Source organism: Eulemur rufifrons, chromosome 6, assembly GCF_041146395.1.
Source record: "Eulemur rufifrons isolate Redbay chromosome 6, OSU_ERuf_1, whole genome shotgun sequence".
Taxonomy (NCBI): Eukaryota; Metazoa; Chordata; class Mammalia; order Primates; family Lemuridae; genus Eulemur; species Eulemur rufifrons.
Genome location: NC_090988.1, coordinates 87,601,497 through 87,613,795, shown reverse-complemented (window position 1 = coordinate 87,613,795; position 12,299 = coordinate 87,601,497). Strand labels below are relative to the sequence as shown.

Sequence of the window (12,299 nt, the reverse complement as noted above, 5' to 3'; positions counted from 1 at the left end):
GCAGCGTGTAGCCTGAGCCCACTGCAGGGAAGGGGGGATGGGCATTTCTTGAGCACCCTGAGCCCACCAGACGCCAGTGCTGGGTGTTCTGCACTTACCTCCCGCAAGCATCACAAGTGGTCAATGAGGAGTATTTTTAGAAGGAGGAAGCCAGGGTTCAGAGAAGACAAGTGACTCGCTCAAGGTCACAGACTGAGAGTCACAGGTCTGAGGCTGACCCATTCCCAGCACACACAGGTTCAGCCACCCTGAGCCCTGCCAGGCCTGGGAGGGGCTTGGACCCAGCACAGTCTGCTCTTAGGCTTAGCCGGGGAGTTAACCAAACTGGTTAGCCAGCTCACCCCAGGACAGAACCTGAGACCGCGGAGTTGGCTCTGCTAGAGAGCCAAGGCTTCCCCGAGGGAAGAAGGTGGCTGGAGCCGGGCCTGGAAGAATGAGGAAGATTCAGGTCAGGAGATGGGAGGAGGTGATGGCATTCAGGCAGAGCCGCAGGGCCCAGGCACCAAGGTGTGGGAGTCTGGAAAGTTCTGCATAGTGCACTTTGGAGGATAGGTACAGTCCCCAGTAGAAGCCAGGGGGGAACCTGGGCTGGACCCTCCTCTCCCCATCACCAGGGGCCTTGAATGCAAGGTCTGGGCAGGAGCCGGTGACAGGGACAGCCTGGACCACCCTATCTCCCCTCCCCATGGGTTCCTGGCCCAGAGTGAGGACCCCCGGCCAGCTTTCCTGGGGTCCTGGGCCCCTTGCACCAGCCCAGCTAAGAACCCTGGGATCCTTAATCTTAAGACTGAGAAGGGAGAGGAGCCCAGAGCTCTCCCTCCCTGAGGGCCAGGGGCAGGACGGGTGCAAAGACAACGCACCTTCAAGTCCCGGCCGAGCACCTCCTTCGCTGCAGGATTCTGGGCAGCTCACTCACTGCCCTGTCATCGTCTGTGAAAATGGGCTCAGTAATGACACCCTCCCTGCCTGTTTCACAGGGCGCGGGAGGGCTTCAGGGGCTGAGTACGTGAGAAAGTTCCCACTGCCAGCAGCCATAAAGCAGAAGGGATCATTATGGGAAATGAGGACTCAGATGCCCCCAGAGGGGGAGTGACTTGCCCAAGGTCACACAGCCAGACAGCAGCAGAGCAGGATTTGAACTGGGTCTCGCGATAACTAGGCCAGGGCTCTCGCACTACGAGACCTTGAATCCCAAGAGAGCTCTGATCCTGTCTGCACGGATGGCAGGGGGGCAGAGGCTGCCTCCCCCGCATCCCAGCTCCCTCCTGCCCAGGACCTGCTGCCACCCCAGGCCAGGCCCAGCCTTGGAGTTCGGGATGGAGAGCCCAGCTTCGCCCTTTTCATCCCTGTCACCCTGGGCAAGTTGTTTCAGCTCCTGGACCCTCCGATCCCTCACCTGTAAAATAGGGAGGGACTGACAATAACCTCTGCCTGGAGAGGCTGCAAAGGGCCCAGGGCAGGGCCTGGCACACACACTGGACGCTCAACAGGTGAGGGTTCTGTCCTCTCCCTCTGCTGTGCCCGCCAGGCAGAGCCCAGACTTGGCAGGAGAAAGTTTCCGGCTTCCCAGAAAACCTGCCCAGAACAATAACCGGGAACCTAAACTGGCTGGAGAACACTAGACCGTGGAAGAAGATCACGTTACTGAATGGTTAGTGGGAGGGTAAGAAGTAGAGCAAGACCCTGGCTCAGAGGCGGTGTGGGGGAACCTCACTTGGGGTCTCCTCGGGCAGGCGCAGTGGTCAGGGAAGGCATCTCTGCTTCCGCACCAGACGTGCATGGGAGAAGTCGGGGTGGGGTGCACGTGCGGGGCAGGACAGGGCCAGGGTTCCAGAATGAGAGCTCCTGCCAGCTTTCAGGGCATCCTTGGACACAGCGGGTCACCTATCAGAGCCTGTTGCCCTTCCTGTGAAGTGGGGATGGTGATAATCATCTTGCCCTCCTGCACATGAAGTCCCCACTACGTGCAAAACACATATTAGAGACGGGTAGTGGGTGGGGTGGGGGGGGTGGGGGAGGTGGAAGGGGGAAAGGGGGTTCAGGCATCACAGGATGAGCCTTTACTAAACAGGACAAGGTTCCTCCTGTCAGCAGCACTCGGAGCTAAAACTCACCACAGAGCCCCGCCCTGCCCCGTTCCACCGCTCCACTGCTTCCCGAAGTGTGGTCCGGGGCCAGCAGCTGCAGCGTCTCCCGGGAACATGCTAGAAATGCACGTTCTCAGGCTGCACCCCGGATCAACAGAATCAAACTCTGGGGGTGGGGCATGGTGACCTGGGCTTTCACAAACCCTCCAAGTGTCAGCCTGAGAACCACTCCCACTTCCCACCTCCAATTCCAGGGAAACTTCCCCCCACCGGCTCATCTGCCCACTCCCTGGTTTCCAGAAGGCTGCTGGGGAAGAAGGAGTCACCGTGGGGAGAGGTCATTAAATAGTAAAGAGAGCCCATGATTAGTTAATGACACTGCAGGCTCCCAGAGAGGAGAGAGGAGGGAGGTCAAAAGTCAGACTGTAATTAGAGAGAGATCGTCCCCATATCTGTCTCTCTGTCCGTCTGTCTCTTTTACAGACATGCACACCCTGAGAGCCTGCTCCCTTCCTTCTGGAGGTCTGCCACCTAGCACAAGGGACAGCCAGTACCCCTCCCCCGCAGTGGGGCTGGAGCTAAACTGGGGGCCATATTGTGGTGGGGAATTCTGGTCCTCAGATCTTGGGTTTAAAACCCGCCTGACGGGAAAGCCGCTTCTAGGAATTCACTCTTTGGTGCTCATTTGGCTTGAGCACAAAATATACACATGGACGAGGTGGTCACTATAGCAATGTGGATACTAATGAAAAATTCAAGGGACCTAAATGTGCAACAGCAGGGGAATGCTCAACCAGGTCACCATGGATTCATGGGTGCGATACTGCGGGGCTGGGAAATGCTCCGGAAGAACATTCAATCCCACGGAGAAATCCCCCCATACAATATTAAGCCCAAAATGGCAGTACAGGAAGTGGTTCACGTGGTGTAATCCCAATCTTGTGTGTGTGCGGTTTCCAAAAGCCAAAACACCACGCTGTTCACTGCGGTTATCTCTGAGTGGTTATTTCCTTTTGTACATCTGTTCCTTTCCCTCCAAAATTTTCCACAAAAACTCTTTCTTCAATAATCAGAAAGTTTAGGGGGACTTTTTGTGGCCATTTGGTTCAAATGGAGATGAAACTTTTTAAAAACATCTCTTTCCTATTTCAGGATTGCTGGCCTGGGGTCCCTGCTACAAGATTTGGTCCCACCAGGGAATGTCGACATTCCACATGGTCTCAACAAGCATGATCAGGACCAACAAGTGGAAGCTAAGGGAGTGCGGGTTTGCTCAAATTCTATGCCACATTTTCAAGAGTCGGATCTGCCTAGAGATGAAAGGTCGTGAGCTCTCCAAGCCTTGCAGTGTGCAAGCAAGGGCTGGGTGCTGTCCATGGGATCAGACTGCGTAGCTCGGTTGATTCAGTGAATATAGAACTGCTCATAACACCAAGATCCTGTGACTCTAGACACAAGCTCCTACCTTTGCTCTCAACTCTATGCCAAGAGCACCCAGGTCTAGGCTGGGCTCAGAGAGTCTGACTGGGACCAAGACCACAGAGGCCTAAGACCCCTGCTTACCCCAGAGCTCCAGGCACCCCTGAAAAGCTCCCTCACTCTAGATCAGGGACCTCAGCCTTTGGGGAGGAGGACTCCCTGTCATTTCCCCCAAAGGAGTGGCAGGAGCAGCCTTTGTTCATCATCATCACTCCTAACCTCTGGCTTTTATCGAGAGTGCACTCTTCCCTGGGCCTGCCAATAAGCACTTTACCAGAATTATCTCATTTAATCCTCACAGAAGGCAAGGCTCTGAAAGGTTGAGAAATTTGCCCAGAGACAAGCAGACACTGCAGGGGAGAGCTGGCCCATACTTAGGTCTGGCCAACATCAGTGCCTGCGGGGCCAGTAGAACCTCTAAGCTGCAGACACAACCCCAGGGGCTCCCCGCTTGCAACCTGCAGGAATCCCCAGGGACTCTTGATACACGCGCACACAGCTGGAGAACCATGGTACCATGCTGTCCTGTCTCCTGGCAAAAGAGGAGCCTGCTGCCTGACCCTACCAGGAGAGAGTGTGGGCCAGAGAGAAAGGGGACTTGGAACAGACAGTAAATGCCTAGTGCCAGAGTAGATGACACATCCTCCCTGCCTCAATGACTCTGCCACTGTGTGCACAGGGAAGCGAGGGGTCAGGGAGGAGGGGTATCTACATGACCGAAGGTGACCCAAAACCTAGACATCCACTTCCTGCAAACCAATCCTCCCCCACCAAGTTTCTATTTCCTCTACAAATGATGACATGTCATAGGTCCCACTGCAACAGTGTTCTAGTGTTCCATCTCCTAAGACACTGAGTGGGAGATGATTTTCCAACTGTGGTAGCGTGATTACTAATTGTAATTAATATCAGCAACAAGTTAACATTTACTGAGTGCTTCCTGCACAGCGGGTGTCATTGGAAACGCCTTGTACATATCAGTAGGAACACATATTTCCCTCTCCATTTGTTTCCTTGTCAAGGGACCTCTACCAGGAAACCCCTCAGGCCTTGCTCCGCCCCTCTGCTTTTCCACGCCCGGGACTCAAGAGCGGCTTATCTGATTAGTCTGTCTGCGAGAGACGCAGGTCGTGCTCGGCTGGGCCCGCCCCTTGCTGAGACAGGTTACCTGCAGGGAGCGTTCCACCTGGGCTGCTCTCTGCTCCTGCCACCTGGGCCTGCTGGGACGCTGGCTTCTGTCCAGCACTGCCTGTGGCTGGACTGATAAACGCTGCCAGTTCCAGGGCAGACAGTCAGCAAACCCTCTGGGCCCCCGATCTAAAGCCACGCTCCCTGGTCAGCTTCCTTTTGGCGTTCCATCCTCCACGTGAGTTTAGCTCATTTAATCCTCACAGATGAGAAAGCTGAGGCTCAGAAAGTTTATTAAGCCGGTTGATCTCAACTACTGTTGAAAAGCTTTCTTTCTAAACACCGCCTCGCACTCAGGGTGTGTCTGCCGCATGGGATGGGAGGCCGGATTACACTCCCATCCGTATCTGACTCTCGGCTCCCAGGCTGCGAGGCTGGTGTCCAGAGACACTCCCTGGAAGTCTTTTGGGGCTTCACAAATTGATCCTCACTTCAAACCGACACCCCACCCCTCCTTTGAAAAAATATGAAAAAAATATGATTTATTCACAACACAAACCTCAATGTGATCTCAGGTTCATATAATACATTTTTATTTAAATATGCATGGTAAGTTTTTTATAGCTTTATTGTATGAGTGTTTTTTCTTGAGCATAAAAATAATATGGGCTCACCGCAGAAGACTCAGAAAGTTGGAAAAATAAAAAGATAATAAAGGTCTGTAATCTAATCTATATAATTATATATTCAGTGTATTTACATATATTCATCTCCATTTGGGCTTTGTTGAGTAGGCTCAGCTATTCAGTATCTGCAACCCCCGGGACCTGGCCCCCTACAGTCTCCTTCCCCAGGCCATCTCCAAGCAGGACAATGGGCCAGGCCCCCCAGGAGTCCATTCACTGGATAAAAGCTGGCAGCTGCCCACGGTAGCATCACATGTGCCTCACTTACAAAAGCCAAGCGTAGCAAGTGCAGGATAATAGTTATAGTTTTGTAGCCCCAAGAAGGGCTGTAACTTGCCCAAGGTCGCAAGGCAAATAGAGGAGGAGCTGGGAGCAAAGCCCAGGTCCCCTGATCCCCGTACTCAAGCTATTTCCAGGCTCTCCTGTCTCCCAAAGACGTACATCTGCTTCCTATTAGTAAAACTACCAAAACCAGCAGGAATATACATGGCACTTACTACGTGCCAGGCACTGTCCTAAATGCTTTCTAAATATCCTAAGTGAAAACCTTCTCAAACAACCCTACGAGGTAAGCACTATTATTGTGTCCATTTTACAGATGCTGAAACTGGGGCACAGAGGGGTTAAGACACTTACACAAGGTCACACTCAGCTGGTAAGTAGCAGAGGCGGGAATCGTCTCAGGCAAGTTGATTCCAGAGTCTGAGACCTTCCCTGGGCACAAGCCCAGCTGGGACCCCAGGCAGGATTCTGGAACACTTGCTGCCTGAGAGTAAGAAAACCAGTCCAGAGGTCACCTCCTTGGCCAAGATCACTCTGCAGCTCCACGGCAGAGCCAGGATTTGAGCCCAGGCTTCCTAACGCCCAGCCTCCAGCGTTTTGTCCACTTCTCCGCATCGGCCCTAAGAGCCCGGGCCCAGAATTCTGAACAACTCCCATGCCGATCACCCTTCAACACAGCAGGGAAGGTCGGGGTGGAGCCCACAGAAGGGACAGAAGCCTCCACTGCAGGGTGAGAAGTCAGAGGGGAGAGTGGTGCTTCCCAGAGCTACCCACCAGGACGTCTGCACGGATGAGGTCCAGGATGGACTTCCTGAACGGCGCCGTCCCATTCCCCCGGCCCCAGCCAGAGTCCCCACAGGGTCATAGCACCTTCCATAAACAACTGCTGACTCGGAGATGCCTTTTCTGGCTCCGAGTTCACTGAAGGCCAGAGTGGCCCCTCACTGGGCTGGAGGAAGTTGAGCTGTTCCCCTCCCAGGAGGGTAAAGGCCAGGTCTCACAAGGGAAGCGGAAGTCCCAACTCCAGCAATGCCAGGCCACATGGCCCATTCCCATCTCCCTGGATCCAGGTTCCAGGAGTGGGGTGGACAGGCCTGCAGGGCAGAGGCACGTGGACCCTGCTTCTTGGCTCCACCTTGGCAAGGTGTCACCAAGTATCTGGCACTGAGCTGGGTCCTGCTCCCCCGCCACCAAGAATTCAGCCATCATTTCCCAGGCCACATGCCAGGAATCAAGGATACAGAGATGGACAGGGCAGTGCCTGCCCAACAGGGTTCACAGAGACACTTTGTACACTACAACACAGCAGGACCAAGGCGGAAGGTGCCGGCTCTGTGCAGACGAGCAAGAGGAGAGGGAGAAGGTAGAGGAGGGACCCACTTCCCCTCAGCAAGCTGGGAGTCACAGTGGGGAGCGCCAGCCACCCCCAGGAAGAGCCAGGGAACACCACGTGGCCGAAAATGACGCACACATGTATGTGGGAGAGGCCAGAGGCCTGGACAGAAGGGAGGTGCTCGGGGAATGTCCCTGGGACCTTGGCACAAGCCTTGAAAGAGCAGCCAGGTGCAAAAAGTAACGGCGCTTTCAGTTATCGAGCACTGACTATGTACTAGGTATAAAAACGCTAAGTCTTTCACAGGCACTTTTTTATTTTCTCCTCAGGCCACCCTAGGAAGCAGTTGCCATTATTATCCCCATTTACAGATTCAAAAACAGGTTCAGAAAGAGTCCCATAGCTAGGAGTTGGCAGGGCCAAGATTCCAACACTGAAGTCCAGCGCTTCGCCACCATGCTGTACCCTGTCCCTAGCCTGTGGGTGGGCAGAAGGTAGGTGAGGGCGCCGTGGGTGGGGGAACCAGGGAGGGAGAGGGGGGAGGTGAGGCCACGTACTACCCGTGAGAGGGGAGGTGCGGAGCTCCACCGCAGTCGAGGCTGTGGGGTGTGCGCACGCGCGTTTGGGCATGCACACACGTGCCCTGCTTTACAAAGGATAGATCCCAGGTCCCAGAACCCCGAGAGCTCCCCATTAGCAGATTAGGGAAGGAAGCCCAGAGAGGAGATGGCACTTGCCTAAGGTCACACAGCACACAAAGAGCAGAGCTAACCCCAAGGACCACAATGCAGGCCTCTTTCCTCCCTCAGCTGCCCCTCCATATCAGCACAGAGTGAATCAGCTGCTGACAGGAAACCCACAGTGGAGGGGGAACCCCAGGAGTGAGTCAGGAACACGCAGCCCCTGGGAGACGCTGGCTGGGCCTGCCACAGAGGCCCTGGCCTGTGGTTGGCCGGCTCTCCACAGGCAGCGCCCGGCGAGGGGAGGAGGGGAGAGGCACGTCCCACATCAGCGGACCATGTTTACCTCTGGGCTTCCCTCCCAGCTCCTCGGCCCCAGGCTTAGAGGAGGGGAAGCGGTGGGCAGGGCAGTTCCTGCTGAGATTAAACCGGCCCCCCACCCCCGGCCCGTCCTGTCCCACGGAGGGGCCCCGGCCAAGCAGCCCTGGCTCTTCCCTCCCTTCCCGCCTCTCAGGGAGCCAACTCCTGGCCGTTTGATGCTCTTGATTAAATCATAACCGCCCCCCTCTGAGCTTCCCATAGGGCGGAGGAAGTGGGTATAACGGTTTGGAGCAGGGGGCCAAGTTAAAACCAGGGGGTGCCAGCTGGCCCCAGATGCTCCAAATCCGAAGGAACGCTCGGGGCTTGGGTCCGCTCAGCCGTGTGCTCGGAGGGACTGTCTAGTCCTCAGGGGAACAGGGGTTGGGTCCCCAGAGTGGAGGGGGATGGCCAGCGGGGGCTTCCAGGCCTCAAGAGGGGGCTGCCTGCATGGCAGAAACTTCAGAGGAGCCCAGAGAAACCAGAATCCCACCCCCGCCCCCCTTGTGGGAAACTTGTGCCCTAACCGGCCACCCCCTGCCAGATACAGCAGAGGCTAACCTCTCACCCCTGTCCTCCCCAGGCCGGGCCGGGCGGCACTTCTCCCTCCTGCCCACTCCCAGACCTACCAGCTGGCTCAGGCTTCTGCCACTCGGCCCAGGTGCCTCCCCGTCATGGGCGAACACAGGACCTTCTTGGGTGGCTCCTCCCTACCCCTCTGGATCATTCACGACCTTCCCCAGTGACCCCCACCCACCCAATACAGCCACCTTCCTGAGCCCCTGCTGTGTACCAGGGGCCAGGCAGCGTAGGGGAACAGAGAGGCAGGCTGGAACACCCCCCACCCTCCGACGGAGCCTTTGCTCTCTCTGTGACTGGCGCCTCTTCTTTCACTTCCAGTTGCAGGTGTCCCCGAAACCGTCCAGACTCCTTCTTCCCTGTCAGCACAGCCACTAGTTCATTACCACTGCTGGATCCTCCTCCCAGCACACCTGGCACAGGCTGCCTTTCCTGAACTACCACTCTGTTGGGCTACTTCCCTGCTCAAAAACCTTCAGGGGCTCCCACTTTCTACAAATTAAATCCAAACTTCTCACCTTGGCATTCAAGGCCCTCCACGAGTTGATGCCACCTACCACTCCCACTACACATCGCTGCAGTCCCAAACTTCAGCCAGACTGAACAACCCAGCAGTTTCTCAAGAATTCCCTGAACAGGCTGTCCTTCTCGCCTTTGCCTGGGCATTTTCCTCCGCCCAAGACACCATCTTCACTCTAGCTACTGAAACCCTCCCAATCCTTACGGCCATGAGGACCCTCTAATCCTTTCTTCATTTATCTTCTGTCAGAGTCACTGGCACCCTTGCCTAAGAAGGTAAGCAACCTGAGGGTGCGGGCCTTGTATGGTCGCTTGTCACTCATCATGTGTGGCAGGGGTGGTGCTGGGGAGGGCTTTCCGTTAAAGGCGTACTAGGTGGGCACTGCTGAAATGAACATCGCCTCCTCCCCGCCATAGGCACCACCTACAACCGGGCCCTCTCCATCCACACTTTACCAAACTCTTCTGCCACTTAAATGCTTGGAGAGTCTGTGGCCCTCTGTTGATGCAAGCCAAACCAGGACTTGGGAATCCAAAGAGAAGGTCCTGTTTAAGTCTCATCAACTCCGGGAATCCTCCTTATCTCCTTCCCCCACCCCCACCCTGGTTTCTCAAGCGTCTCCCCTCTTCCGAACACTTCCCCTGGCCCTACATACACACACGCACTGTCTCCTCCACACACTGCAGCCTCCCATCAGACTCTGTCCCATAGTATTTTCCAGTTGGTTCCACGGTGTACAGCTTATCCCCACGGAAGATGCAGGGAGCCAACATACAGCACCCTCAGTGTTCTTCAGGTGCCTGACCCTGCTCAAACAGACAATAGGTGCCCACACTGCCCCTTACCTCAGCCCCAAGCCAAGCATGCAGTGGTATAGCTGGATTCCAGCCACAGGGCAGTACAGACCTGTGAAATCCCATCTGGCCCGGAGCCCTGGGTGGGAGTGATCCTCTCCTGCAGGGCCATGGTGGGCCTGGGGCAGCCCTCATTGTCAGCAACTCAGGATGGGGACAGAGCCAGGTCTGGCTGGTTCACCTCTGTATCCTCTAGCTCTGTCTGGTATATGGTAGGTACGCAGTAAACACTCTCCAATCTCATGCAGTATAGAAAACTCAGCCACTCTCAGCTCCAGGTGACACACTCCCCAACTCTCAAATGAACAGAGTGATGTTGCTGGCAGGTGGCAATTTCTGGCTCTCACAAGGGCAGGAGGGCCTGCAGCCAGCCCCATCCTTCCCCTCCACCCCCTCCAAAAGGGCTCGTTCCCTGGCAGGAAGCCAGCCCATCACCTGCCCATCCACATCAGGGCAGCTGTCACATAGCGAGGCCTTGCTGGGTGCCTGGCGCTTGGTAAGCACTATGTACACATTATTCTATTTAGTGCTCACTACTACCGTTGGATAATGTCATTACCCCCGTTTTAGAGACAAGGAAACTGAAGTTTGGAGGGGCAGTAGAATCCAGGTCAGTTTGGTCCCCAAGCCCCAAGCCTTTGACCACTGAACTAGGCTGCCCAGCTACTGTGGCCAGCACAGGACACCCACCGTCACCAGGGACAGAGCCCTCCAGCCCAAGAAATGAACCCTGGGTATGTGGCAAGAGCCCCTGGTGCCCAGGGCTTGACGCTGGGCCCAAGGTTTGTTTTTCCCTCTTTTCCCACGCACCAGGGTAAGAACTGTGCCCCAGTTTTCGCCCCCTCTCAGCCTCTCAGGCCAGCTCACCTGGAAAAGCCCAGCTGACCAGCTGAGTTTCCGACTTGAAGTCTTAGAGGGCCTGGCTCAGTTGAGCTGTCACAATTGGTGAGAGGTGGGAGTAAAGGGGGAATCGAAACCTCCCTGCTTTGAGCTCCCCTTCCCCAGCACTTGTGGGTTCAAGCCCCATGCGAGGAACCAGTGTGACCTTTAAAGCAATTCGTTTCGCTCAGTCCCATTTTGCAGGGAGAGGAACTGGACAGCGGGAACACCTGTGGCTGAGCTGCAGCCTGCTCTCACCTGCCAGGCCTGTCCTTCCGGGGTTTTAGTGAGAAAGGGCCACGGGAGCGTGGAGTTCACCTGGTTCAACTTCCTCCTACTGGAACCTACTGGAGGTCCAGAGCCAGGTCGGGGTACGGACCCGGGGTCACAGAGCTGGTGCATGGGGGAGCCGGAGAACTGGGGGTTCAGGACTCGTAAGCTAATGCTCCTTCTCCCCACCAGCTGCCCCGACTTGTCACTCACTGTTTGCGAGAAAGCTGTCCGAGCCAGCTGCGGAAGTAGGGGCGAAAACTAACTTTGTTTCTGGTTGTCCGGCCGGCCCGCCCCGGCCCCTGCCCCTCTTCTTACCTGCTGGCTGTTTCTGCTCCGCGCTGCAAACCCTGCGTCGCCCGCTCGCTCCCCCGTCAGTGTCCGACTGCGCAGCGCTTGGCTCGGTCCCTCTGCGGTCCCCCTCCCGGACGCTGTTGGGGAACGCCGCGGCCGCAGCCAGGCCCCGCCCCTCCGGAGGACACGCCCCCCGGCTGCCCGCCGGCCCCGCCCCCGAGCCCTGCGGGAAGGCAGCTAGGGTCGGGCCAGACGAGGCCCCGCCCACCAGGCCTCCGCTCCTCCCCCCCCCAGCCCGGGCAGTCACGGGTAAGACCCGCCCCCACCCCCGCCGCCTCCCGCACTCGGTGCCCTCCAGGCCGCCCGAGCCCTGCCCGCTCCCAGCCCTACCTAACGGTCCCGCCCCTCTGCGGCCCTCCGCACCCGCCCCAGTCTCCCTCCGGCGGCTGGCGGCCCCCCGGGCTCTCCCATCGCCCCTCCCCGCCGCCGGCTCTCCGCAGAGAGGCCACGCCCCAGACACGCCCCCTCCCCGCCCAGGCCTGGCCTCCGCGCCTCCCCAGTGGTGCCCTGCCAACCCCAGCTCTGGGCAGGGAGCCCTGGGGGCCCCCACACTGGTCTTCCAGGGCGGGTGTATCCGGGTGCAACCGGGGAACGGCGTGGGAGCGGTTTGCGTTCCCAGCAGGGGCCTCTATCGGGAGGCAGCCTGGACCCAGGCACTTTTTGAAAATACTAACAGCTCTTATTGATTGAACCCTTGCCAGGGCCAGGCTCTATGCCAAGCGCTGTGAAAAGTACTGGCCCTTGAATTCCCACAGCTCACGGGTACTCAAGTTGCGCCCATTTTGCTGATGCCCAGTTTAAAGCTTACAGA

The 12,299-nt window shown here is 56.9% G+C and overlaps 1 protein-coding gene across 1 annotated transcript in view; it reads right to left on the bottom strand.

Moving 5' to 3' along the window:
• The window catches only part of CD82 (CD82 molecule), a 48,935-nt gene extending 37,359 nt beyond the window's left edge, over positions 1-11,576 (bottom strand). The window contains exon 1 of the mRNA XM_069469859.1: positions 11,453-11,576. The gene's annotated coding sequence lies outside the window, so the exon portion shown is untranslated. The remainder of the gene's footprint in view (positions 1-11,452) is intronic.
• Positions 11,577-12,299: the final 723 nt, after the last annotated feature.